The sequence below is a fragment of the Microcaecilia unicolor genome, chromosome 4, assembly GCF_901765095.1.
Source record: "Microcaecilia unicolor chromosome 4, aMicUni1.1, whole genome shotgun sequence".
In the NCBI taxonomy this organism is placed as follows: domain Eukaryota; kingdom Metazoa; phylum Chordata; class Amphibia; order Gymnophiona; family Siphonopidae; genus Microcaecilia; species Microcaecilia unicolor.
The window spans coordinates 44937608-44963831 of NC_044034.1; the positions used below are offsets into that span (position 1 = coordinate 44937608).

A 26224-nucleotide genomic window follows, 5' to 3' on the forward strand; every position below is an offset into this window, starting at 1 on the left:
ATGGAAGGGGATGAATGAGGGAGATGGGAGATGCTGAAAAGGGGGAGAGGGGGAAGATGTTGGATGGAAGGGGAAAGGGGAGACACTGGATGGAAACAGCGGCGGAGAGAAGAATTTCAGGCACGCGGGCAACGCTGAACTCTACCGGATGGCCGTACCCGGAGCCACAGGAGAAAAGGCAGCGACAGCGAGGGATGTTGGGTTGGGGCAGGATCAGGAAGGCAGAACTAAGTGTTGGACGTGGGGGGAGGATGGGGGCTGGAGGGAAGGGATAGTGCTGCTGAACTTGTGGGAGGAAGGGGATTGGAGGGAAGGGAGAGAGCTGCTGGATGTGGGAGGAAGAGGAGGAGGTAATCTGAATGGAAGGGAGAGAGCTGATGGACATGGGAGGGAGAGGAGCAAGGGGAAGTAGAGGAGGAATGAGCTGGAGAGCTGCTAGACAATGGAAGAAGAGGAAGAAGGGACTGGAGGGAAGGGAGAGAGCTGCTGGACATGGGAGGAAGAGGAGGAGGGGATCTGGATGGAAGGGAAGAGAGCTGCTGGATATGGGAGGAGGAGGGGGAGGAGAACTGGAGGGAAGGGAGAGAACTGCTGCTACAGCACAAGGAGGGAGGGAAGGGAAACAGAGATACCAGACCAAGGAGATGAAGGAAAAGGGAACAAATACTAAACCTACAGCGTGAGGGAGGGAGGGTGGGGTGGGTGGGCAGGCAGGGAATCAAGCAACCAAACCAGATGCTGGAAAGGGGAGGGAGTGAGAGAGAGAGAAGCTGGATGAGTAGGGTCAGAGAGGGTAGAGATATATTGGCACTGGGGACGAAGAGAGGGGAGAAGCTGGACAGAGAAATATAGGGACACAGAGAAAGGGAGATACTAAACATGGAGGAAAATAGAAGTACAGAGATAGAAGAAGATGGATAGTGGACATGGAGAGAGAGTAGAAATATCAAATGGACATGATACCTTGGAGAGTGAGATAAGAGAAGACAGAAGGATGTAGAAACCAGAGCCTGGGACCAACATGACTTGAAAAATAAAATGAGCAGACAACAAAAGGTAGAAAAAAAGAATTTTATTTTTCTATTTTGTGACTAGAATATGTCAGATTTGAATGTACATCCAGCTAGATATGGCTGGGGCCCAAGGCAGAAATTTGGGAGGGGACACAAAAGCTTACTAACAGGCTGCACCTCCTTCCGTTCCAGCTGGCCTGGGGTTCTCTCTGGCTAGGGGGCCAAATGCAGTTGCCCTAGTTGTACCTCCCCTAACACTGTCTCTTGCATGTACTATCATATTTTGCACAGTATAGGAAAAAATGCATCTCTTTGTATTTCTCTGTGCTGTGCTAAATGCAAGGTCTGGCCTCTTGGGATTTTGATTTAATTTGTTTATGGTTTGTGGTCACTTATTCTGTATTTGGCATTTGTGTTCTGTGTATGTGACCAAAGTATTTTGTTAGCATCAATTTTCTAAGTAGTATTCTATAATACTTTGGCTTGTTCAGTTTTCTTGATGTATTGATATTTTAGGGCCCCACTGTAATATTTAGGGCATATTTTGGGGAAGCGTATGTGTGTTGGCGGACCATGGCTTAGTGGAGGATGAAGAGTGCACCCTCTTATATTTCCCCTAGCTCTCAATGTGGCCTGCAGCCACTGTGGCCAGCACTACTACTCCCATTGAAGTTATTGGGAGTGGGGTAGGTGTGCGTTAGGAGTAGGGGCATGGGCAGGGCATATCAGGTGGCCCACCCAAAAATTGCCTTCTGGCTACACCACTGCATGGGATGTAGGAGGAGCCAGCATTTTTAGTAGGCTGGCCCGCAAGACATTACAGGAGAGCAATGGTGCACCCTAGAGGACACTTGTGTACCTGGAAGCATTTTTATGAAGTGAACAAATCTCACCTTTTCTCCCTTATCTTGTCCCCTGAGCCTTCCAAAACTTACTACCCCTCACTGTACAGCTACAATAGCCCTTATGGGTGAAGGGGGCACCTATATGTGGGTACAGTAGGGTTTTGGTGACTTTGGGAGTAGTCAGAGTTTTCGCCACAAGTGTGACACGTAGAGGGAGATAGGGACCTGAGTCCTCCCACTCCATAATGCACTGCACCGACCACTACACTACTCCAGGGTTGGGGGTGGGAGCAAGAGCATGGTTTGGTCATGAGAATATTCCTGGGGGGGGGGGGGAGGGGAGAGCAGGGTATGAGCAGAGAGAGAACATGGCCTAGTCTAGAAGTGAATGCTGATCGACTGACATCATTCTTATTTCACCTGCCAATCAGTTTGATTGATGGTGAACCCTATATACTACTGGTAATGGTGGAACATCCAGGCAATATTGTTGGGCAGAGTTTTGAGACATGATTCCTGATGAATTTTATGATGTAGAGAGGTAGGATCTGGATATTGTCAGCATAAAGAAGGTAGTGAAAGCAGGGCAGGATGTTAAAACCAGTAAGTTATTATTGTCAGCATCTAATAACATAATGTTTAAGTAGGAGATTAAGAATACACCCAGGTCCCATCAAGCACTTCATCCCCTTCCTTTCCTATGCCTTTAAATGCTGTAAGTTTGCTTTGGGGGCTGAAGACTCTGGAGGGCTAACGGAGCCAGAGAACATGGGGAGTGATAGAGGGATGATGTAAAGTGGTGGCTAATGCCACCTTTTCTTGGACATTGGCCTAATAACTTGGGGGGGGGGGGGGGGGGGAGTGTGGAGGGATGTTAAACCACAGCGCTGACTGATTACAATACCTATTCTACTATATATTCTGATGCAGTTGCCACAATTGATGAAATTTGTTTCCTGTATGGGACCCAGGTAAGGCCAGGTTATGGTACATCTGTCAGGGCTGTCTTCACCTCTCCCAAACCTTTGGGCCTTAGGCACATGTCTACTTAGGCTCTGCCTTAATCCTGCTTTTACTGAGAACCGTAAGAAGAAATCAGAGCACCGAGGAAATGAATATAGAAAAGAAGAGTTTAAATGATAAAATATAATTCTTTTAAAACAAAAATGCAAATAAATTAAATTTGTATTTTAAAATCAATGTTTTAACAGTGGCTCTGGAAGACATTTGGAGCATTAAAAGAAATATTTCTGTGGGTCGTTTGAGGCCTGTGATACAGACTAAGAATAGCCTGCTTCCACAGCCTGAGTATTACTCAAGATATACAGGGATAAGAGGTAAGGGATGATTTAGTATATTGTTCTATTGGCAATTGATTCTGTTTAACTCTGCTAGTCAGACAAGGGAATGCCTGGAACTGTTCCTGATTGGCCTATCTGGGCTGAGCTGACGTCAGTCTGATCTACTTAAGCTTATCCTTCCCTATAACCCTTGCTTTGGCGTTACCCTTTGTTTATTGCTGAAGCCTTACCTTGCGCTGTTTGAGCTTTTGCTCTGTGTATTGTGGAGTTGTTTTCTCCTTCCTTGCTGTGTCTCTCTGTTGCTCTGTGTGCTTGCTGCTTCCAGCATGTGTCTGATCAGGGGCGTATCTGGACTCCGGCGGTAGGGGGGGCCAGAGCCAGAGGGAGGGGGCACATTTTAGCCCCCCCCCCCGCTGCCGAGCCCCCACCGCCGAGCCCCCACCGCCACCAATGACTCTCTCCACCCCCCTCCCGCCGCCAACCCTCCCCCGCTGCCGTTCTTACTTTTGCTGGCGGGGGACCCCAACCCCCGCCAGCCGAGGTCTGCTTCCACCTGCCGCAAAAACTTCTTCTTCAGCCGGCGGGGGACCCCAAACCCCCGCCAGCCGCCCCGCGGTGTTTAAAATTCATCTTCGGCCTCCGTGGCCGTGCTGCTGTGATAGGCGCTGTTGAAATCCACTTCGGAGTCTGACGTCGTTGTACGTTTTTACGGCAGCGGCAGGTGGAAGCAGACCTCGGCTGGCGGGGGTTGGGGTCCCCCGCCAGCAAAAGTAAGAATGGCAGCGGGGGAGGGTTGATGGCGGTAGGGGGGTCCAGGGCAAAATCTGCGGGGGCCCACGCCCCTGAGGCCCCACGCAGATACGCCCCTGTGTCTGATTACCCCTCTTCCCCCACCTGTGATTTCCTCAGTTTGACTCTGGTGCTTTGTGGTAAACTCGTTTATCAGGTTGGTTGTTTTGTTTCCCTTGGAGTTACCCTTTGTGCTGTGTTTGTATATTGTCTGTCTTTGGGGCAGACTCCGGGTTGTTTGTTTGTTCTTCCCTGTGTTTACCCTTGTCGGCAGTGTTCCTGCCTCTGGCAGCTGTGTGTTTAGAGCTTGGTTAACCCTTTGACTGCAGTATTTTGCCTGCCTCTGGCAGCTGAGTGTTTGGAGCAATCTTTCCCTTGTGACTTTATTAATTCCTTTTTGCTGTCACTACTCTCGCTATTACTGTGTACTGCCCTTTCTGTGCGGGGTGCGTCTCAGGCCCGGCTCTCTATTTTTGAGCCTTTCCCTCTCCTGTCTGCTGGGGGTCTCTGCTCTCTGTATCTAGGGTTACCATACATCCAGATTTACCAGGACATGTCTTCCTTTTGAGGACATGTCCAGGCGTCCGGACGGGTTTTGCCAGTCCGCCCGTTTGTCCGGATTTCTGGACAAGCGGGCGGGCCTATCCTAGCCTCCCCTCCCCTTACTTACTATCTACTGCCCTGGTGGTCTAGTGACCTCTTTGGGGCAGGAAAGAGCCCCCTCTTTCCTGCCCGGTGCGCTGCCTTGCCCTGCATTCTGTTGCTGTGATGGTCTCGGGATTCAAAATGGCCACCGAGAGTTGAAGGGGAGGTGACGGGGGGCAGGGGAGGGGAATATGTGACAGGGGGCGGGGTGGGGATACGAAAGGGGCATGGGCGGGGCAGGGGGCAGGACATGTGTCCTCTTTTTCAGAGGACAAAATATGGTAACCCTATCTGTATCCATATTTCTCAGTCCCTCATTTCCTTTGCTTGCTGTGAGGTACAGCCTAAGGTGTTTCCTATAGGTACCTCTCTTAGTTCATTTTTCCCTTGTGTCCTTAGCGAGCACTTAGTGTGTTGGTGCTCTAGTCCCCATGGGGACCCCTTGTTTTTTTCTTTCTCCCTTCCCTGGGTTTGAGTCAGTTCCAGTTAGGCCGTGAAGCCTGTATGACTGTATTCTGAGCAAGTGGGTTCCCGTTAGGCCGTGAGGGTACAGGTGACAGGTCTATCGTACCGGAGATCTGCACAGAGGTAGGTTTGTCAAGAGTGATGGGATGGGATGGGAAGGAGGAGTAGGGAAAGTCGGGAGTGGAGGAGTGGGATTCAGGAGGTGCGGGGGTATGGGTGTATAACCAATGGCAATGCCACAGGTTAAAAGTTTGTTGGAGAACCCTGAATCATATGGAGGCGGAGTCCCCTCATATGGAGGTAGAGCTATAGGTGCGGTGGGATCCAAAGGTGGATGTGCCAGGTTTGGGGAGGTGAGCAGAGATTTGGAATTGCCTTCTTGCTCTCCAATAAGGATAAAATTTTTTATTGCATTAAGATGTTTATCTCTGGACTTCCCTGTTTTATGGGAATCATTGTAAGCAATTAAGCCATGTAATTTGGCAGGTTCAAAAGAACCGGACACGAGCCAATCAAGGGTCTTGTAATCCGTTGGATTGGTTGTGAGCCCTTGGGCCCTGGCCGAGGCCAAGGGGAGACCGACCCACCACCACACACTCCAGCTACCCAATACCCCTAAGCTACCCCTCCCCACAGTCCCTCAGGAAGAAGGGAAATAGGCATACAGGTGGGCCTCGCGGCCGAACCGGAACCCACGCACACAGAGCCACTCGTGCGAGCCTCACGGCTGAACTGGAACCCAATCACACACAGGGAGGGGTGAAAGAACCCAGAGGGTCCCCCGGGCCCCAAGATGCCAGGCACGTGCTGAACACCAGCAATAGGGCAGAGGGAGAAACAAAAGACCAGAGCGGGCCACACCCACCCAGGGGACTAGCGCAGGACAGGGGAACTAACACAGCAACCCCCCCCCCCCCCCCCACCAGGGTAGGAAGCCCCAGGCAGAAGCCAGAGGAACCAGACACAAAAGGAAGGCAGAAAGCCTTTGCCTCAAACCCACTGTAGACAGAGGCAAACAGAACACAAAGGGTTAAGCTTGTAGAGCCAGCAGAGAGAGAGTTCCATAAATCAACAAACAATCAGAGAGAACGCTTCCCTTCCCGGAGAGGGAGCAGGGCTGATAGAACAAACACACTGGCAGAGGCAGGAACACCATATACACAGTACACAAAGGGTTAAAATCACTGAGCCAGCAGGCCGGGACACTGAGAAGAGAAATCCTTAAAACAAACAAACAAACAAACAAAGGAGATAACGCTCTCACTCAGCCCAGAGCCCTGGAGGCTGAGCAATGCCCAGCCCCCACTAAACAAAGGAGCAGCTGACCCTGATTACAGAGCTACCCACACACACAGAGCAGCAGCTAACCCAGAGGGAAGGAAAAGAATACTCTAACAACACAGATCCCTGTCAGAAGGGAACCTAGAGCACGTTCTGAGAGAAAACTATCAGCCTTTCCAGTTACCACCAAGCGTAAGTAACGCAAAAGCAGAGAAACTCTTCAGCTGCAGGCTAAAGTACTATCCCCTGACGTCAGCACAACCCCTGGCAGCCAAACAGAACAGACGTCCTCCCCCCTCCCCCTCAGCCAAACCGGCAGAATCATAACAGGTCTTATCATTGGCATTCCAAGTTTTAAACCATTTCTCACAGATACGGGTGAGGGCCTTTTTTTCATTCTGGAAGAACTTTAGAACAGTATCTAGGGGCGTGGCCATGATCAGAAAAGTGTATGGCACAAAGGGTGGCACAAATGGTGTTATGTAATTATGTGCTTAACTATATTACAGTGTGAAAGGAGTCTAACAGACTAACTAGTACTAAATGAAGTACAACAAGGCTGGCACTATACCTAAATCTGCATTTAAAATTGAGCCAGAAAATAAAGTGAATTATATACTTACCACTCTTCAGAACCTCCATATGAGGGAGTGGAGGAGTGGCCTAGTGGTTAGGGTGGTGGACTTTGGTCCTGGGGAACTGAGGAACTGAGTTCGATTCCCGGCACAGGCAGCTCCTTGTGACTCTGGGCAAGTCACTTAACCCTCCATTGCTCCATGTAAGCCGCATTGAGCCTGCCATGAGTGGGAAAGCGCGGGGTACAAATGTAACAAAAATAAAAATAAATAACTCTCCACTTTTCAGGGATACTTCATAAAAGGGAGCTATTCGGATACCCTACGTTTACCCAGGCGACCTGCGAATGCGTCTAAGTAAGAAGAGTGGGTTGCCCACGGTAATTCGCAGAGCCACTATTTAAGCTCACCAGGACAAGATACGGTAATATCTATACTTAACAGTCAAGGGACTTAGCAAACCCCGCGTTCTAAACCTGATACATTAATTAATGCATCCACTAATTAACTCTCCCTCAGGAGCCATTACAAGAAACTTAAGACAGGGCCGCTCAAAAATACCCTTACCACACACAGTTTGGTCAACTTCAAACCTAGGACAGGTAGTAATAAAAAAAAATATAGGGGTAATTTAGGTCTAAATATGGAAACAAAAAATACAGATAATCTGGGGGACAATTTGGATAGTACCCCGTATAGAGGCACTCACAAAGGGAAGTAGGGCCGTAACACTCCTCTAGAAAGAGGGACAACTGGACCCTAAAAACCACTGCTTTGTATAAGGACAGTAGGTTCCCAATACTCGTATGCAAAGGGAAGTAGACCCGCAACACTCCTCTCTCACTTTTTTTTAAAAAGGGAAACCGGATCTACATGGGACTGCAACTCTCCACGTTAAGTGGGTAACCAGCCCCAAACCCTCCTTTGCAGAGAGCACCAGGATCTACCTAAGACTGCCACACTCCACTTATCTGCGGTAGGAAACCAGTCTCAAACTCTCATATACAAAATGTATAAACCTAAAAAAACACCTTAGTAGAGGTTAAGTAGGCAGTCAACACTCCCTCTTTGAGGGGAAACAGCACCCATAGGAACCAAGTTTTCAAAATGATTGGGGGTGCTGAATTTTTTTTTTTACAGGCAGTGCGTCTCCCCCCCCCCCCCCCCCCCCCCCCCCATCTTAAAATTCTGTCTACTGCAGTCTTCATCTGGGCAGTGGCAGTGACACTTATAGGCTGCCTGCAACCTGCACCAGGACTTCTTCCCTGAACAGTCCCACCCCTCAGTCCCCCTGTACTCTGCAAATATAAAGAGATGCAAATTTCAAAAACTGACATATTTCAATTACTATACTATAGGTTAACAAATACAAATAAAACAAAAAATGGAAAATATGGTATCATTTTAGTGGACTAAATACATTTTTCAATTAGCTTTCAAAGGCCAAAACCTCTTTCCTCAGGTTGGGACAGTATACTGCTGTTATGGTATGATGTTCTGACACAAGAAAGGAGGGTTTGGTCTCCAAACATTAGTCAAAAATGTATTAGTCCAGTAAAGATATCACCTTACTTCCATTTTCTGTATTTATTAACACAGCTACCACACTACTTTATCCTAAACTAAAAATAAAATTCATTTTTTCCTACCTTTGTGGTCTGGCTGTTTACTGTTTCTAATTGTGTTGGTCCCAGTCTCTTGTTTCTTCTTTCCTCGATCTTTAACTTCCCCCCTTTCCATCCAGCGTCTACCCCCTCTCTCCCACCTTTCCTTCCAGCATCTGCCCCCTCTCTCTCTCCTTTCCATCCAGCGTCTGCCCCCTCTCTTCCCTCTTTCCATCCAGCGTCTATTTTCTCCATCCATGTGTAGTTTTTCTCCTCTTTTCCCTTTTCCTCATCTCTGTCAGTATGCATCTCCTTCCTCTTTCTTCACTCCCCTCCATCTATATGCAACTCCTTACTCTCTCTTCCCTCTCCTCCATCCATATCCACCATTTTTCCTCTCTCTCTGCCCCTCCATCCATGTTCATCTCACTCCCTCTCTTCCCTCCCCTCCATCCATATCCAGCATTTTTCCTCTCTCCCCTCCATCCATGTGCATCTCCTTCTGTCTTCCCTCCCCTCCATCCATGTTCAGCATTTCTCCTCTCTCCCCTCCATCCATGTGCATTTCCTCCTGTCCTCCTTTCCCTCCATCCATGTCCAGCATTTCTCCTCTCCCCTCCATGTGCATCTACTTCCTGCCTTTCCTCCACTCCATGTCCAGCATTTCTCCTCTCTCCCCTCCCCTCTGTCCATGTGCACCTCCTTCCTGTCTTTCCTCTCCTCCATGTCCAGCATTTCTCCTGCCCTCCCCTGCATCCATGCACAGCAACTTTCCTCTCTCCCCTGCCCTCTCCCCCCATCCATACCCAGTAATTCTCCTTTCTCCCCTGCCCTCCCATCCATACTACTACTACTACTTATCATTTCTATAGCACTACAAGGCATACGCAGCACTGTACACCATACACAAAAAGACAGTCCCTGCTCAAAGAGCTTACAATCCAGATGCATCCATCATTCTGTGTTCACTGCAGTGTGGCACAAGTGAAGAGTAACCATACCACACATTTATACAGAACCCTGTCTGATTTTGCAGGGCACTTTCTCCACATACCATGTTCCTAGACATAAAGCAGCACTGAGGTTCTGTGAGGAGCAATAAATTCTGTGCTTTTTATTCTACATTTCATTCTTTTCTCATTTGAGATTGTATTTCAAAGGAAACACTGTGCATATTTTACTATTTATGGATAGTTCCCTGGTGCAACCACCATTCTTCAAATTATGCTCAGAATACAATGTATAGTCTACTACACAAAGCTCAGGAGCAGGTGGTTCCAATAGTAAACGAATAAGGCTTAACATACCACTCCTATTAAAAGTGCAGCACAAAGACATTAACTCTGCCCAGATCCTTGTTAATGTCTGCCCAAACTTCTGAACAGGCTACCCCAGTGGCGTAGCTACAGGTGGGCCTGGGTGGGCTGTGGACCACCTAATTTGCACCCAGGCTCACCCAAAATTGTGGCTGTCTTGATGTGTGGCTGGTGGGAATCCTCAAACCCCACCAGCTAAAGATTTCCTCCTTGTTAGGCAGCCATTGCTCTGCCACACACCAGCCCCTCTGCACGTGCTCAGTTTTCACTAGGCGGAAGCACTGAGCATGTACGGAGTACTGGCAGCGGTGTCTTGCTTCTGCTGTTTGGAAGAGCACTGGCTGCCCGAGGAGGAGGAAATCATCAGCTGGTGCAGTTTGGGAATCCCCACCAGCTCAGGTATTTAATATTTTATGTTTGATGGTAGGGGGAGAGCAGAGTTGAGGGGGGGCCAGGAGGGGCTGAATTCCGTGCCCATCCATTTTCGGCTCAGGCCCACCCAAGATTGGCTGTCTGGCTACGCCCCTGGGCTACCCTTCTTTTCAAAATGCAAAGTGATTTTTCTACATTCTCTGGCTACAAGAACCATAAACTCTTCTTTAGCATTTCAATTAAAATTTTAAAACAGAACAAAAAATGTTTTTCTTGCCATTGCACAATCTCCTTTTGGTTTCTCATCAGTTATGTGTCACAGCAGTTTAAGATTCAAATGACATTTGATCTTTTTAAACATTTGTAACAGCAGCCAGAGATAAAACAGAACACCATTTAATTGGGAAAGACTCAGTGCTTGCAGTCTGTTTGAGGGGTGTAGGCAGGAGTTCAAGGAAAGTACAGCAATATGTAATGAAGACAAGGCAGGAGAAATTTATTATAAACTTTAAGACAAATAATATTCAAATCTGAGTTAATGTAAAACTCAAACAAGGAGACAGAGGTTTAGAACCATGGCCATTAACTGAAAAGAAAAACAATAACCCTAAACATGAGCCCTTAGGACACTTTAGTCTCACTTTCAAAGACACATTTTTTCACGAAATAAGAGGACGACACAGATTAAACTTTTTTCTACCTCCTGTTTAAAATCTATTACTTTGATTTACCTGACTGAACGGCAGTGAAAGCAGAGCAGAGCAGGCTCGCCTCTTCAGTCTTCTCCTTCCCTCTCTCAGTGTCCTGCCCTTGCGTAAACAGGAAATGAGGGCGGGACGCTGAGACAGGGAAGGAGGAGACTGAAGAGGCGAGCTTGCTCTGCTTTCACTGCCGTTCAGTCGGGTAAAATCAGTTTTAAGCGCTGGCTGAGCTGCAGGAAAGCAAGGAGGGCAGGTTTCAAAATATTGGGGATGCTCGAGCACCGACAGCACCCACAGAGTCGGCGCCTATGACAGCACGCACAAAAAGACTTCAACACTCCACCTGTGGTGGGATCCTGAACCTCTACAAAGGGGGGGGGGGGTGGTCTAACAAGGGGGGGGGGGGGATACTCTTAGTACAGAGCGGAAAGCAGGGCCGGTCTTAGCAAGTGCGGGGCCCTGTGCAGACCAATTTGGTGGGGCCCCATCCTAGCCCCGCCCCCACCCTAGCTCCACCCCATTGATAAGATTATTCCATTTTTAGAACATTTTTTTATTTATGAAATTTCAAATAAAGACAAATGAAGCTAAACGTGTATAAAAAAACTGATTTCCTATGAAGAGAGGCTGAGAAGGCTAGGGCTTTTCAGCTTGGAGAAGAGACGGCTGAGGGGAGATATGATAGAAGTGTATAAAATAATGAGTGGAATGGATCGGGTGGATGTGAAGCGACTGTTCACGCTATCCAAAAATACTAGGACTAGAGGGCATGAGTTGAAGCTACAGTGTGGTAAATTTAAAACGAATCGGAGAAAATTTTTCTTCACCCAACGTGTAATTAGACTCTGGAATTCGTTGCCGGAGAACGTGGTACGGGCGGTTAGCTTGACGGAGTTTAAAAAGGGGTTAGATAGATTCCTAAAGGACAAGTCCATAGACCGCTATTAAATGGACTTGGAAAAATTCCGCATTTTTAGGTATAACTTGTCTGGAATGTTTTTACGTTTGGGGAGCGTGCCAGGTGCCCTTGACCTGGATTGGCCACTGTCGGTGACAGGATGCTGGGCTAAATGGACCTTTGGTCTTTCCCAGTATGGCACTACTTATGTACTTAATAAGCACAGTGCTATCATGAAGCCTCCCCTCCCCAGAAATTATTCAGTTCAAGTCCACTACAATTAGAAGTTCCAATTCTCATAACAAAGGAGAATAAAGGAAAAATATTAAGAAAAGACCCAGTACTTTCAAATTCCCCTATTACAAGGGGTGCAAGGGAATAGGACACAAAAGGGAAACAGTGAACATGGAGAGGAAACTGGATACTGATACTGGACATAGAGGGATAGGGTAGGGAGAGATGCTGGAGGGAGGTGAAGAGGGGAGAGTCACTGGATGTGGAGAGTAGAAGGGAGATACCTGGGGAAGCAGTGGAGAAATTAAGTGACTAACAATAGGGGAAACACTGGGGAGGCAGGATGAGTGAGAGCGGAAGGATGAATGAAGTTAGGGGAGCACTGCAGCAAGGATGACTAAGGCTGACTAATGCAGGCTACTGGGGAGATGAGAGGCTTGGACATAAATATTGGGAAAGGATAACAGGATCTGGAGTGGGAGAGCACTAAGGGAGGAAGATGGATGGGGATGTGTGGCAGCACTAGTGAGAGAATGAATAATACTGGGAGGGTGGAGGGTGACTGAGGTGTAGTGTGGAGTACAGGTGAGAGTGAGACTTGGGGTGAACCCTGGGGAAGGATGAGGCATATGGGACGACTTAGGGGAGGATGAGTAAGGCTCAGAGGAAGAATTAATAAAATTAAGGTGCATTGAAGAAGGGAGGTAAAAGATGATTAAAAGGATATCTATGGGTAAAGGTGGGCAGGGACTGAAAGGGGAAGAAGCGGACTTCTGTGGCTCACTGTCACTGGAAGCAAGGGTCCCAGGCAAAACCTTTGACAAAATGGTGGACATAGCTGAAACATTTCAAACCACCACAGAGACAGACAGTACTTTTATTTAAAAAGGTTCTTCCTAATTTAGAAAAAAAGCTATCATCATACCTGGCTTGCTGCCTGCCTGCCTGGATTGGCACAACTGTTGTAGGCAGCCCTCCCCTGTCTGTTGCTTAGTTTGCTTGCCTCGCTCGGCTCCACGAGTCTGCATGGCCGCGCTCTTTCTCGCACCACAGTCAGTGACGATGGCTCACCACCTCGGACCAGGCTCCAGCTTTTCCCGCTCAGTGACTCCCGCCCTCGCGGAAACAGGAAATACCTCATCAGAAGGAGGGACATTGAGCGGGAAGTGAAAAGCTGGAGCCTGGAGGTGAGCCCGTTGCGCTGCAACTCTCTGTCGCCATTGGGGGCGGGGCCATCGCTGCCTCCTGGCTCGCTGCAAGCTTGCAAACTTACTGTCGCCGCCTTGCCAGGGTCCGGGGACTCGGGAGCTGACGGTGGGCTCAGCGGGCCCAAGCTGGGGGTGGGTGCCGCGCCGGTGGTGGTGGGATCATCATGAATGATGCGGACGGTCGTCTGAGGCGAGCGGAGGTCGGAGCGGAGGCACAGTTGAGGCGCACCGCGCGGGGCCCTATGCGACCGCCTTGGTCGCCTCTGCCTAAGACCGGCCCTGGCAGAAAGCACACAAAAAAACATAGAACAGAAAATTTTGAACATTACAACTAGGTGCTCTGTTTTCTGCATCGCACAGAATGCTCATTTTTATACTAATTAGTTTGTTTTAATACATTTGCACCTAGTTTTCTGCTGTTGCTCTCGCGAATGGTAAAAGAAGCTCTGAAACCCTTTGAGCATTAGGCGCAAAATAACATATACACAAAACCTGCTAAAACCGGTCAAAACAGAACATCACAAACTTTTGAACATCGGTACCTCCTAGTCCCTAAACCTTTCTGCATTTTTGTTATTGTTGTTTTAGACAGGCACAAAATGTCTGAATCAGGGGCGTATCTGGAATCCAGCGGTAGGGGGGGGCCAGAGCCAGAGAGGGGGGGGCACATTTTTGCCTCCCCCCCGCCACCCCCGCCTCTCCCCCCCCCTCTCCGCCGTCAACCCTCCCCCGCTGCTTACTTTTGCTGGCAGTCTTCATATTTCGTCTTCCTCCGACTCCTCCGTGGCCATGCTGCAAGGAAGTAACGCTGCAGTGCTGATTCGTTGAATCCAGTTCGGAGTCTGACGTCGCAGCATGTTGTACGCGCGTACAACGTGCTGCGACGTCAGACTCCGAACTGGATTCAAGAATTAGCACTGCAGTGTTACTTCCTTGCAGCATGGCCACGGAGGAAGACGAAATATGAAGACTTTGGGTCGGACCTCGGCTGGCGGGGGTTGGGGCCCCCCGCCAGCAAAAGTAAGCAGCGGGGGAGGGTTGACGGCGGGGAGGGGGGCCAGGGCGAAATCTGCGGGGGCCCAGGCCCCTGTGGCCCCATGCAGATACGCCCCTGGTCTGAATAGAGAATTTCTTTACACTAATAGCCATAAGGGGGTCTTTTACAAAGGCGTGGTAGTGTTTTTAGTGCGCGCTAATGATTAGCGTGCGCTAAATGCTAGAGACGCCCATAGGAATATATGGGCATCTCTAGCGTTTAACACACACTTATTTTTAGCACGAGCTAAAAATGCTAGCGTGCCTTTTGTAAAAGGGCCCCTAACAGCAGTATACTAAGCTATTACAGTGGAAAATGGCCAGATGCAGGAAAAACAGTGGGCAAACAGATAACTTTTGTTAAACAAACAGAAGCAAAGTTTTTTTTTTTTTTTGGGGGGGGGGGGGGGGAGTCCTCTTTTTTTTGTTTTTCACAGCAAGATAAATGCAGTCTTCTCCAAGGTGTGTGTTAATTCGGACGAGAAACTTCTGTGCTGTATTTTCCATTTCAATCCACAGTATCATCATGGTTTATAATGCTCTTAATAAAGTATTTTTCTGCTTCTAAATATCACATTTACAAGTCTTCCTGTTGTTGTTGTTTTAATTTAGCTCAAGCTGGTCTACCGAAGGATGTCAACCACTCGCAAAGTACCACAGGTATGGGATTTATAACTTACAAATTCATTTTATTCCATAAATATTAACTGGTGTTAAGTGAGCTTTAAAATATTCAGAGAAATAGACAGGAACAGCCACATATAGGAGTTCATTTTGGAACTGGACACACAAATGATGTGGCCGACATGTATCTAAAGTGGTGATTTGAGAAAGAGAATGTACCCTTTGTATACTTTCCCTTCTAAAATTGCTGCTTTCTAAATGCAATTATATATAGACACCTGTGTATTTCTGCTGGTTTATGCATTTTACAAGGCATATATGTAAATCTCAAACTCTGCCCGGCACCACCCCTACAAGGGCCTATTTTATACACACATAAAACTACAGCCTTATTTCAGAAGCTCTTACACGAGTAAGTACTGGTACTTAACATCTGCATATAGCATATATGTGTAAAATCCAATTTTAGAAAGCCAGGTATTACTTGTGTATGAACTAGCTACATTTACTTTGAAAGGAGGTCATTGATTGAGAGGACTATAGGAAGGGTGAGAGCTGGCCTGAAATCTACATGTGTATTCCCCTTCTCAGAAGGGGAATCCATGTGTGCCCTGACACCTTAACTTACATAAGTACATAAGTACATAAGTAGTGCCATACTGGGAAAGACCAAAGGTCCATCTAGCCCAGCATCCTGTCACCGACAGTGGCCAATCCAGGTCAAGGGCACCTGGCACGCTCCCCAAACGTAAAAACATTCCAGACAAGTTATACCTAAAAATGCGGAATTTTTCCAAGTCCATTTAATAGCGGTCTATGGACTTGTCCTTTAGGAATCTATCTAACCCCTTTTTAAACTCCGTCAAGCTAACCGCCCGTACCACGTTCTCCGGCAACGAATTCCAGAGTCTAATTACACGTTGGGTGAAGAAAAATTTTCTCCGATTTGTTTTAAATTTACCACACTGTAGCTTCAACTCATGCCCTCTAGTCCTAGTATTTTTGGATAGCGTGAACAGTCGCTTCACATCCACCCGATCCATTCCACTCATTATTTTATACACTTCTATCATATCTCCCCTCAGCCGTCTCTTCTCCAAGCTGAAAAGCCCTAGCCTTCTCAGCCTCTCTTCATAGGAAAGTCGTCCCATCCCCACTATCATTTTCGTCGCCCTTCGCTGTACCTTTTCCAATTCTACTATATCTTTTTGAGATACGGAGACCAGTACTGAACACAATACTCCAGGTGCGGTCGCACCATGGAGCGATACAACGGCATTATAACATCCGCACACCTGGACTCCATACCCTTCCTAATAACACCCAACATTCTATTCGCTTTCCTAGCCGCAGCAGCACACTGAGCAGAAGGTTTCAGCGTATCATCGACGACGACACCCAGATCCCTTTCTTGATCCGTAACTCCTAACGCGGAACCTTGCAAGACGTAGCTATAATTCGGGTTCCTCTTACCCACATGCATCACTTTGCACTTGTCAACATTGAACTTCATCTGCCACTTGCACGCCCATTCTCCCAGTCTCGCAAGGTCCTCCTGTAATCGTTCACATTCCTCCTGCGACTTGACGACCCTGAATAATTTTGTGTCATCGGCGAATTTAATTACCTGTCCTTACTCATGTACATGTGGCAAGGTGTTGCTCTGGACAGGCGGTAAGGCTGTATTTACCTCCTGTCCAAATGTGCACCTTTGTACAACATATACGTAAGCTGAACAGACTCTTCCCCCCCCCCCCCCCCCCCCCCGCCAAGCAGTCATGCACCCCCACCCCTTCCTCAGATAGCCCTGAATGCACCACCCACTCCATGGTCTTCCCAGAGAGGATCCTGGTGTCTAAGGGCGAGGGTCAGGAGTAATCCTCATCCACTTCTACCCCATCCAGCTCCAGAAACAAAAAGAGCACAAATGACCCCGTTGATAGTTTCACAGTGCTACAACTAGGAGTCAACTGAGTACAGCTAGGACATCGGTGCCATTTTTGTTACTAGAGCCAGATGGGATGGGAGCTGAGGGAGACTGCTATTGACCCTCACCCCTAGACCACCAGGATTCCCTTCAGGTAGGCACCAGAGGTGGATGAGGGGTCCAGGGCTGCCCAGGAGGGTGGTGGATGGAGGCTCATGGCTGCTGGGAGGGGCTTGTCATTGGAGGGGGTTTCAAGAGGAATTAAGAGAGTTTGTTTTGTAGAGAGTTTGATGCAGCAGGAGATCTATTTGGAGGGGGGGGAGGGTTGTCTGATTCCAGGAGAGGTCTGTTTGGAGGGGAAGGATCTGATCATGGGGTGGAGATGACTGTAGTCTAATACAATACATAAAATGAAAAAGAAATAAAAGCAAGAATATGTTTTATCCACAGTCAATCACTTTCTTAGACCACAATGAGAAGAAAAAAGCGGGGGGGGGGGGGGGGGGGAAGCTTTATAAATGAGGAGATATTTATATAGTAACACCAATTTAAGGAAAATGGCCTGGCCAGTTCACATACTTTTAATCTTAATCAGAAATCTTATTCTCTAAACCTCTCGATTATCTGGAATCTTTTTACTATCTAAGAAAACTTGAAGCTGATCCGGTTCAAAAGAGACATATTTTATCCCCCTATCTGGAATCTTTTTACTATCTAAGAAAACTTGAAGCTGATCCAGTTCAAAAAAGACATATTTTATCCCCAAGAACTTTATCAGGCATTTACATGGATATACTAAAGAAAATGTTGCCCCCAGAGTTTTTGTTTCTTCTCTCGGAGCCAAAAATCTCTTTCTTCTATCCTGTGTTGGTTTTGTGACGTCATGGAAGAGCCAAATCCTCTGTCCACAAAATCTTTTTAAAGAGTTTTTGAAGTATAATTTTATAATCAAATTTACATCTTGCTCAAATAGTAAAGACACAATTAAAGTTCTTCGCTGAGTAATGTCAGAAAGAGAGTCTTCTAATAAAACTGATATATTCAATGGTTCAGTTGGTGTATTTTCCATTTTTGAAGATTCTGTTCCAGTTAGTGGCCGCAATGGTAAATAATATATTTTATTCACCGGAGGAATAGCTGAGTTTGGATGCTAACACATCTGTTAGGCTGAACTTTTAAAATCCGGTTCCCGATGTGGCAGTCGGGTTTCACCATCGGGCCAGTGCACTATGGAGAAGAGATTCTGTATATGGCACCTAAAAAATCAGGGCTGAAATCAGTGCCGACTAAGCATATTCTATAATCTACACCTAGCTTTAGGCGCCGATTATAGAATATGCTTAGTTGATATTTCAGCGCTGATATCTGCGTGCATCTATTTATGCCAACGAAAACCTGGCATAAATCTCAGCACATAGATTTAGGTGCTGTAGGCCGTATTCTATAACTAGGTGCCTGAATTTTGGAATGCCCATGAAATCCCCATTTCCCCACCTATAACCACACCCCTTTTTGCCTCCTCGCATTAGAAGTTTGGCACACATTGTTACAGAATGTGCTTAGCAAGTTGTGTGCCTGAATTCTAATCAGTGCCAATTAGTGCTCATTATTGCTTGTTGTGCTGTTACCAGCACTTTTTAGCTTGTTAAGCCAATTAAATTACGTGTGGTGTTATAGAATCCGTGCCATTTTTGCCACCTAAATCTAAGCGCACTATATAGAATCCGGGGGTATGTGTGTAAAACCTTCAGATGCACACATTCAATCATTTTTAAGCTCCTCTCAGTACAGGAAGATCTCACTAGCACCACAATTTTGGTGGGCTCTGCCACAGCATCTGTGAACTATGACGCTTCCACGGCTATCTTGAATACTGGGTTGCTGCTTATGCGGTCGCTTCAGAAGCCTTAATCCACTAGTCAAACCGCTTCTTCCATGCCCTTTTTTGCTAAAATTTGTCTTTCTTTGGTAGCAGGCATTCTTGTTAAAATGTGCACAGAATATCTCTGACTCCCCTTTCTCTCAGCTTCATTCTGAAGAGCACCTCTCTAAAAAAGAGGAAATTATCTGATGTACCCTTCTTCGCCTCATGGGTCAGAGGAAGGTTTGTCTGTCCTCTCAGACCATTCTGTGTCTCAAGAGTTTCCTGAGTCAGAGATTCCTGGTGCAGAAGGAGGAAATGATCCCGCACAGTGCACTCTTATTAAAGAAGAGTTGCCTTTGTTAATCACGAAGTCTTTAGAGGTGTTAAATATTTCCTCTCTAGCTGCTCAGGCTTCGCTTCTATTCCTTCTATTATGTCTGGCACCAAAAGACCTCTAAAAACCTTCATATTCATGAGGCAATGCAAGAGCTTATTATGGCTCAATGGGAACTTCCAGACGCCAGTTTTAAGGTTCAAGGGTAAAGTCTAAGCTTTACCCACTTCTTTCTGCTGAACTAGAACAGTTCAGTTTACCTAAGGTGGATGCTTGTATCACTTCTGTCACCAAAAAGACAACTATTCCAGTTGAAGGGGGCACAGCACTTAAGGATGTCTATGATTCCAAGCTAGAGTCATTCTTAAAAGTTTGCTTTCCAGGTGGCAGCACTCAACCTGCAAACTTCAATCTGTAGCTCTTATGTGGCTAGAGCTTCTTTGTCCTGGGTTCAGCAGTTGTCTACCTTAGATTCATCCCCAGAATTTCTCCCTTCTTTGGAAGCGAGTTTGTCTTATCCATCAGGTACTCTGTGATGTTCTTAGAGCTTCAGCTAAGCAAATGGCACTCACTGTCTGCTTAGAAGGTGGTTATGGTTAAGGCACTGGGCGACCAATGTGGCTTCCAAATCTCAATTGGATAAATTACCTTTTAGAGGCAATCTCCTCTTTAGGGCAGATCTAGAAAAGTTTGTTAAAAATTTTGGGAGACTCCAAAACTCAGTGTCTTCTAGATGACAGACCTAGATCTCAAGCTAGGAAAATGAAATCTCATTTCAGAGAAGCGAGTCTTTACAAGTCAAGGAAAGCTGGACCTTCTATTCAAAAGTCTTGTTTTCATCAAGGACAGTCTTCTTTTCAGGAGGGGAAGAAGACTTTAGCAACTCCTTCAAGACCCTCCACCTCTGGTTGGACCTTACAATGACGGGGGCAAGGTTCACCCCTTGTCTCTTGCTTTAGGAGGGCGTCTTTCCCTCTTTTATGAGGAGTGAACCAAAATTACAACAGATCTTTGGTTCTTGGATATAGTAAAAAAAAATGGTTACAAACTAGAATTCTGCAATCCAGTTGCAGATCTATTCTTAAAATCTCCTTTCAAAGTACCAGACAAATGTCATGCAGTCTGCACAACATTACAGTCTCTGTTAGACCTTAAGACAGTTCAACTGGTCCCTCACCAGGAAAGGGGAATGGAGAGATTCTCAATTTACTTTGTGGTCCCAAATAAAGGGAATTCCTTCCATCCAGTTCTGGACCTCAGAGGTGTCAACAAATCTCTCAAAGTTCAACATTTCAGGATAAGCCTCTGTCCAACTGGGAGAATTTCTAGCCTCCTTGGACTTGAAAAAGGCTTATTTTTAGAACCACTTAACTCCAACTCATACCATGGAAAATCTGGGAGTCAAGTTCTACAAAAAGGAGGGGAAATCTTTAGGTGAAGATTTAACATCAAATTGTAAATCTTTCTCTTCCATGCCCGGGAGTCTAGGACTATGTCCAAGTTTGCGGTTCAATGGCTGCCACCCTGGATGTTCTTCCATAGGCGAGATTCTATATGAGACCCCTTCAGTCTTTCCTATTGAGTCGTTGGTTCCCGGTATCAGAGGACTACAAAGTTTTGGTGCCCTAGATCTGTCAAGCCAGGGTCAGTTTGAACTGGTGGTTTCATCCTCCAAACGTACAAGCAAGTCTACCATTACACACTCAAAATTGGTGTGTGATAACTTAGATGCCAGCCTTCTGGGTTAGGGAGCCCACTGTCTGCATCAGGCAGCGCAAGATTGATGGTCAAAGATAGAAGCATCATGGTCTATCAACAGGTTAGAACTCAGGGCCTCAGGAAAGCTCTTCTTGCATTTGCCCCTCTTCTTCAGGGGAAACCAGCATGGGTGTTTTTGGACAATGTGACTGCAGTTACTTCTATCAACAGGGAAGCTCACCTCTTTCAGTGGGCGGAATTGAACATTCCACTTCTTTCTGCAACTCACGTTATGGGATTTCTGAACACTCAAGCAGACTACCTCAGCAGAGTTTCTCTGGATCCAGGGGAATGGCAGCTGTTGTGCACAGCTGTCAATCTGATAACATCTCTTTTGGGCCTTCCAGTTATGGATCTCATGACTTCCAGGCTCAGTGCACAGGTGAACTCTTTCTTCAGTCGCCGGAAGGAGACAGGCTCTCTGGGAATTGATTCTGTAATTCAGATCTGGCCAACAAAGAGTCTTCTTTGTTTTTTCCCCAAGGCCAGTGATAGGAAGGACGCTTCAACGCATAGCTCATCATCCAGGGTAAGTAATTCTCATAGTTATGGACTAGCCCAGATGTCCCTGGTATGCAGACCCCATTCATCTTCGGATTGCTCCACCCTTTTGCCCACCCTCTCAAAAGGGTCTCTTGCATCAAGGTCCAGTTCTCATGGAGGATCCATCTTCTTTTGGTTTTACAGCCTGGCTACTGCAAGGCCACAACAGAGATAGAAGGACTATTCAGAAGATGTTATTATGAATTTACTTCAGCTGCTTATGCTAGGGTTTGGAGAGCCTTTGAAAGTTGGTCTAAAGAGAGACGTATCTCTCCATTTAATTCTTCTTTGCCTCAGATTTTGGCCTTCCCTCAAGAAGGTTTTAAAAAAGGATTGGCTCTTAATTTTGTCGAAGGTCAAGTCGTGGCTTTAGCACTTCATAGGTGCCATATCCAACGGATTTCCATCCAGGCCATCCATTGTCTTAGAGGAGTTACTCATTTGTGTCCTTCTCTTAGAAAGATCTGTCTGAAGTGGAATCTTTAAGCTAGTTCTCAAAGTTCTTCAAAAAGCTTCATTTGAATCTTTACCTAAGGATACTATCAAAGATCTTACTTTGAAATCAGTTTTTCTAATCTCCTTATTCTCTGTTAGAATTTTGGAGATACAGGCTTTCTTTTTCTTCCCAAAATCATTTTCTCTCTTCATATTAATGAGACTATATTTTTACCTTCCTTTTGTAGACCACACTTCTCTTTCTGTCTTAGATGTTAAAAGGGTCCTTGTTCATTACTTACAATCTACCAATGATTTCAGATGCTCGGATCATCTTTTTGTTCTTTTCTCGGGCCCAAAGAAAGATATGTTGGCCTCATAAGGCAACAAAATCTAGAATCTTGAAGGAGGCAATCTCTTCAGCTTATTTGTTGTCAGGGAAGTCTCCTCCCATACATCTTAAGGTTTATTCTACTAGATCCCTATCTGCTTCATTTGCTGAAGTGCAAGCCATTTCTTTGGATGAAATTTGTAGATCTGCTACGTGATCCTCTTCTAATTTAGTGCTTGCTTTATCTGTTTATTGATTATTGTGTACTGGAATTTAGTATTGAGAATTAGGAAACTTTATGTTAATTGATTTATTTCTCTAGCTTACCTGGAATAACTGTATTTTGCTTCATTATATGGGCTTTGTAGAATGTTGTTTAATGTTTTGCTAATTTGCTTCAATTTGCTATTTCTTTGTCCTTTCTTATGTTTACATTATGTAAAATGAAGAAATTTCAATTAAAAGCAAAGAATAGATTGATACTCTGAAATCGAGGGCTGATCCATATCCATTGAAAGGAAACACTTACTTAAGTTTCTGTAACAGAGGAGTGCAAAGTAGCTCAGTTTTCACACATACACATGAAGGGTAATTTTATAACACAATTGTCTATGTTGAGAGAGCAAGAAGGTACCTATTTTATAAAGATATACAAGAGCCTATGTGTCTTCATAAAATACTAGGGGTAAACCAGCAATAATAGTGGCTAGACTGAAGCCAGACATTTACATAAACGATGGCACACAAAGTACACGTGTAACTCACAGCTTCACCAGTGCTTCTCCCAAACTTCACTCTAGAACATGCTCATATGTGGGCTACTATAAGTATGAGCCTTCTTATCACTATGCGTACTTCTCCTCAAAAATAACCCCCATAGCTACCACACAACTCTGCACTCTGGCTTATCCCTAAAAACTACTCTCCATAACTGCCACACCACTCAAACTGCCTTGTTCTCAAAATACCCCCTTTATTTGCCCCACCACAACATGTACTGTCCTAATGCCCCCAAACTACCCCTGTACCTGTCACACTGCAGTGCCCCATCTCCTAAAGCTACCCCTTGCAACTGTCCCGCACCAAAGAATAGCCCCTGCAACTGCAATACCAGCCCTAAGTTGCCCTTACCCCCTAAAACTACCCCCAGTAACTGCCCAACTCCAAAAAACTACCTATTCCCAAAATCTAAGCCCCTATGACTATCTGCCACCCCGCAAACTGTCTTATCCCCTAGAACTACTCCCTGCAAACTGCTCTATCCCACAAAACTACCCTGTAACTGTTCCACATCCGAAGCTACTGCCTGCAACTGCCACAACACCTCCTAAACTTCTCACCCCCTAAAGCTATCCCCCTGCAACAGCCCCAGTACCCCACAAATTGTCTCACCACCAAAACTAGTCTCCCACAACTAACAATACATGGTCCATACTCCCAATCTTCCTTTCCTTCAAACTTGCCACCCCACAGCTTCATCCCAGCACCAACTATGTCCCTCGACATAAACAACACGTGCCCAGCATACACACAGAACAGATAGAACATAAGAGTAGCCATACTGAGTCAGACTAATGGTCCATCTAGCCCAGTATCTTGTTTCCCAAACAGTGGCCAAGCCAGGTCACAAGTACCTGGCAGAAACCCAAATCGTGGCAACACTCCATACTTCAAATCCAGGGCAAGCAGTTGCTTCCCATGTCTGTCTCAATAACAGATTATGGCGTGCCAATTGTAACTCTTTCGCCAAACCCCATAAGAACAGCTATACTGGGTCAGACCAATAGTCCATCTAACCCAGTATCCTGTTTCCAACAGTGATCAAGCCAGGTCAACCTTCCATGGTGCCAATCCCAAGGAAAGCAATGGCTTCCCCATGTCTGACTCAATAGCAGACTATGGACATTTCCTCCAGGAATTTGTCCAAAACTTTTTGTAAACTCACATACACTAACCGCTGTTACCACATCCTCTGGCAAAGAGTTCCAGAGATTAACTATTTGTTGAGTCAAAAAATGTTTCCTTCTATTTGTTTTAAAAGTATTTCCGAATAACTTCCTCGAGTGTCCCCTAGTCTTTGTACTTCAGTAAAGTTTCCTAAGGAAACCTTCCTATGTTGGTTTGTCATTGGATCAACCTCTACTTTACTTTGTTCTTTTTTTTTTTAATTTCTTTATTATATTTAACATGTTAAATACATCTCCACATATTTGCAACGCTCACCATATGTGTAACATATTTATCTCTTCTTCTATAACAATATTTGCAAATAAACTCTTAACAATCCTTCCCCCCTTCCTCCCCCCCTCCCCTTTCTTAATGTGGTGATTTACATGTTTCTTTCATCTGTTCATAAGGTTGCCAAATTTGTTGAAACCTATGTAATTGGCCTTTTCTCAATGCGGTCAGTTTTGCCATCTGATGCAGATAATCAAGTTTATGCTTTACTACTTGAATATGTGGTACCTCTATCTGCTTCCATGCCTTGCCACTGTCATTTTGGCTGCTGCAAAAATCTGGCTAGCCATTTTATGTTGGTGTATCTTACATCTTCCCGGCCGGAAGTGCAAAAGACAGTATTCCGCCTGATTTGGATATTCTATCTTTGTGATTTGGTATACCATTGCTCGAATTTGAGTCCAAAATGCCTGTATCTTGGGACATTCCCACCATATATGCATAAATGTACCTTTATTACCACATTCCCTCCAGCAGTTCGGTGATATCTTATGGTATATTTTTTGCAGTCTATCCGGTGTAAAGTACCACCAGTACCATATTTTATAACCATTCTCAGCCACTGACTGAGTGATAGAGGCCTTCAATAAATATCTAAGTCCCCTCATCCAGCATTCTCTTGTAAAGGTTTGTTGTAAGGCCCCCTCCCACCTTCTCATATAATGATCTTGAGGGCTGGACATTTTTAATAGTGCCTTATATAATCGTGACACTCCCCCTTTGCCCCCTCCTCCCTTAATTGCCCTTTCTAGCCCTGTTTCTGTAAGTTCCAGCTCTTCCCCTGCCCGTCTTTTTATATAATTCCGCAGGCTATGATAATATGCCATATCCCTTTCTTCCAACTCATATTCCTCTTTTAATTCTTCAAAATTTTTAATTTCTCCATTGTTCCATATCTGGCCTAACATGTATAATCCCTTACGGGCCCAATTTTTATATACACTATCTGATTCTCCTAACGGAAACCCCGGAGCCCCACATATAGCCATTTGTAAAAAATATCTCCTCTCCGGAAACACTTTTCGTCGTATCCGTAACCATGTCTCCAGTAAGAGGCCAATCCCCACCGGCACCCTTTTAGTTAGAGACATAATTTCAGACCCCTTCCTCCAAAGTATATCTCCTATATAGCGGGTACTCAACCATGAACGTTCCCAATGTAGCCATTTTTTATTATTTCTAGGAGTCCATTCCGCTAATACTCTTAGTTGGGCTGCCTGATAATATAGGTGGAAATTTGGTACTCCCATTCCCCCTTCCACGGGCAGCTGGAACATCATGTCCCTATTTACCCTGGGGGGTCGCTTCCTCCAGATGTAGGCAAACATTTTCCTATTTAGTTGTTGGAAGAACTTTTGTGGGATAGGTATTGGGATGGCCATGAACAGGTATAATATCTTTGGTAAGAGTATCATTTTTATAGCATGGATTCTTCCCAGCCATGATATAGTAAGTCCTTCCCATCTGTCCACTTCCTCAAACAATTCTTTGATTTTTTTTGGGATAATTTGCTTGATATAATCCCCCTATTTCCGGTGTAATCTGTATCCCTAGATAGCGAATTGATTTATTTGCCCATGTGAACGGAAACTTATCTGTTATCTCTTGTATTTCCCTAGATGATGCCGAGAGATTTAATATTTCTGATTTATTTATGTTAATTTTAAATCCTGAGACCCTTCCATAGTTTGTCATCACCTCCATTATCTCTTGTATTGATTGTGATGGATGGGTTAATGTCAGGAGAACGTCATCGGCAAAAAGCATTATTTTATGTTCCCTTTGCCCCCGTATTACTCCCCTTATATCTTTGTGTGTCCGTATTATCCTCGCTAGTGGTTCGATTGATATTGCGAATAATAATGGGGAAATTGCACATCCTTGCCTT

General features: G+C 45.7%; 1 protein-coding gene across 1 annotated transcript in view; it reads left to right on the forward strand.

The window, feature by feature from the left end:
- The window catches only part of LOC115468466 (zona pellucida sperm-binding protein 4-like), a 69403-nt gene extending 66267 nt beyond the window's left edge, over positions 1-3136 (forward strand). Inside the window, exon 14 of the mRNA XM_030200206.1 lies at positions 3070-3136. The gene's annotated coding sequence lies outside the window, so the exon portion shown is untranslated. The remainder of the gene's footprint in view (positions 1-3069) is intronic.
- The last annotated feature ends 23088 nt before the right edge of the window (positions 3137-26224 follow it).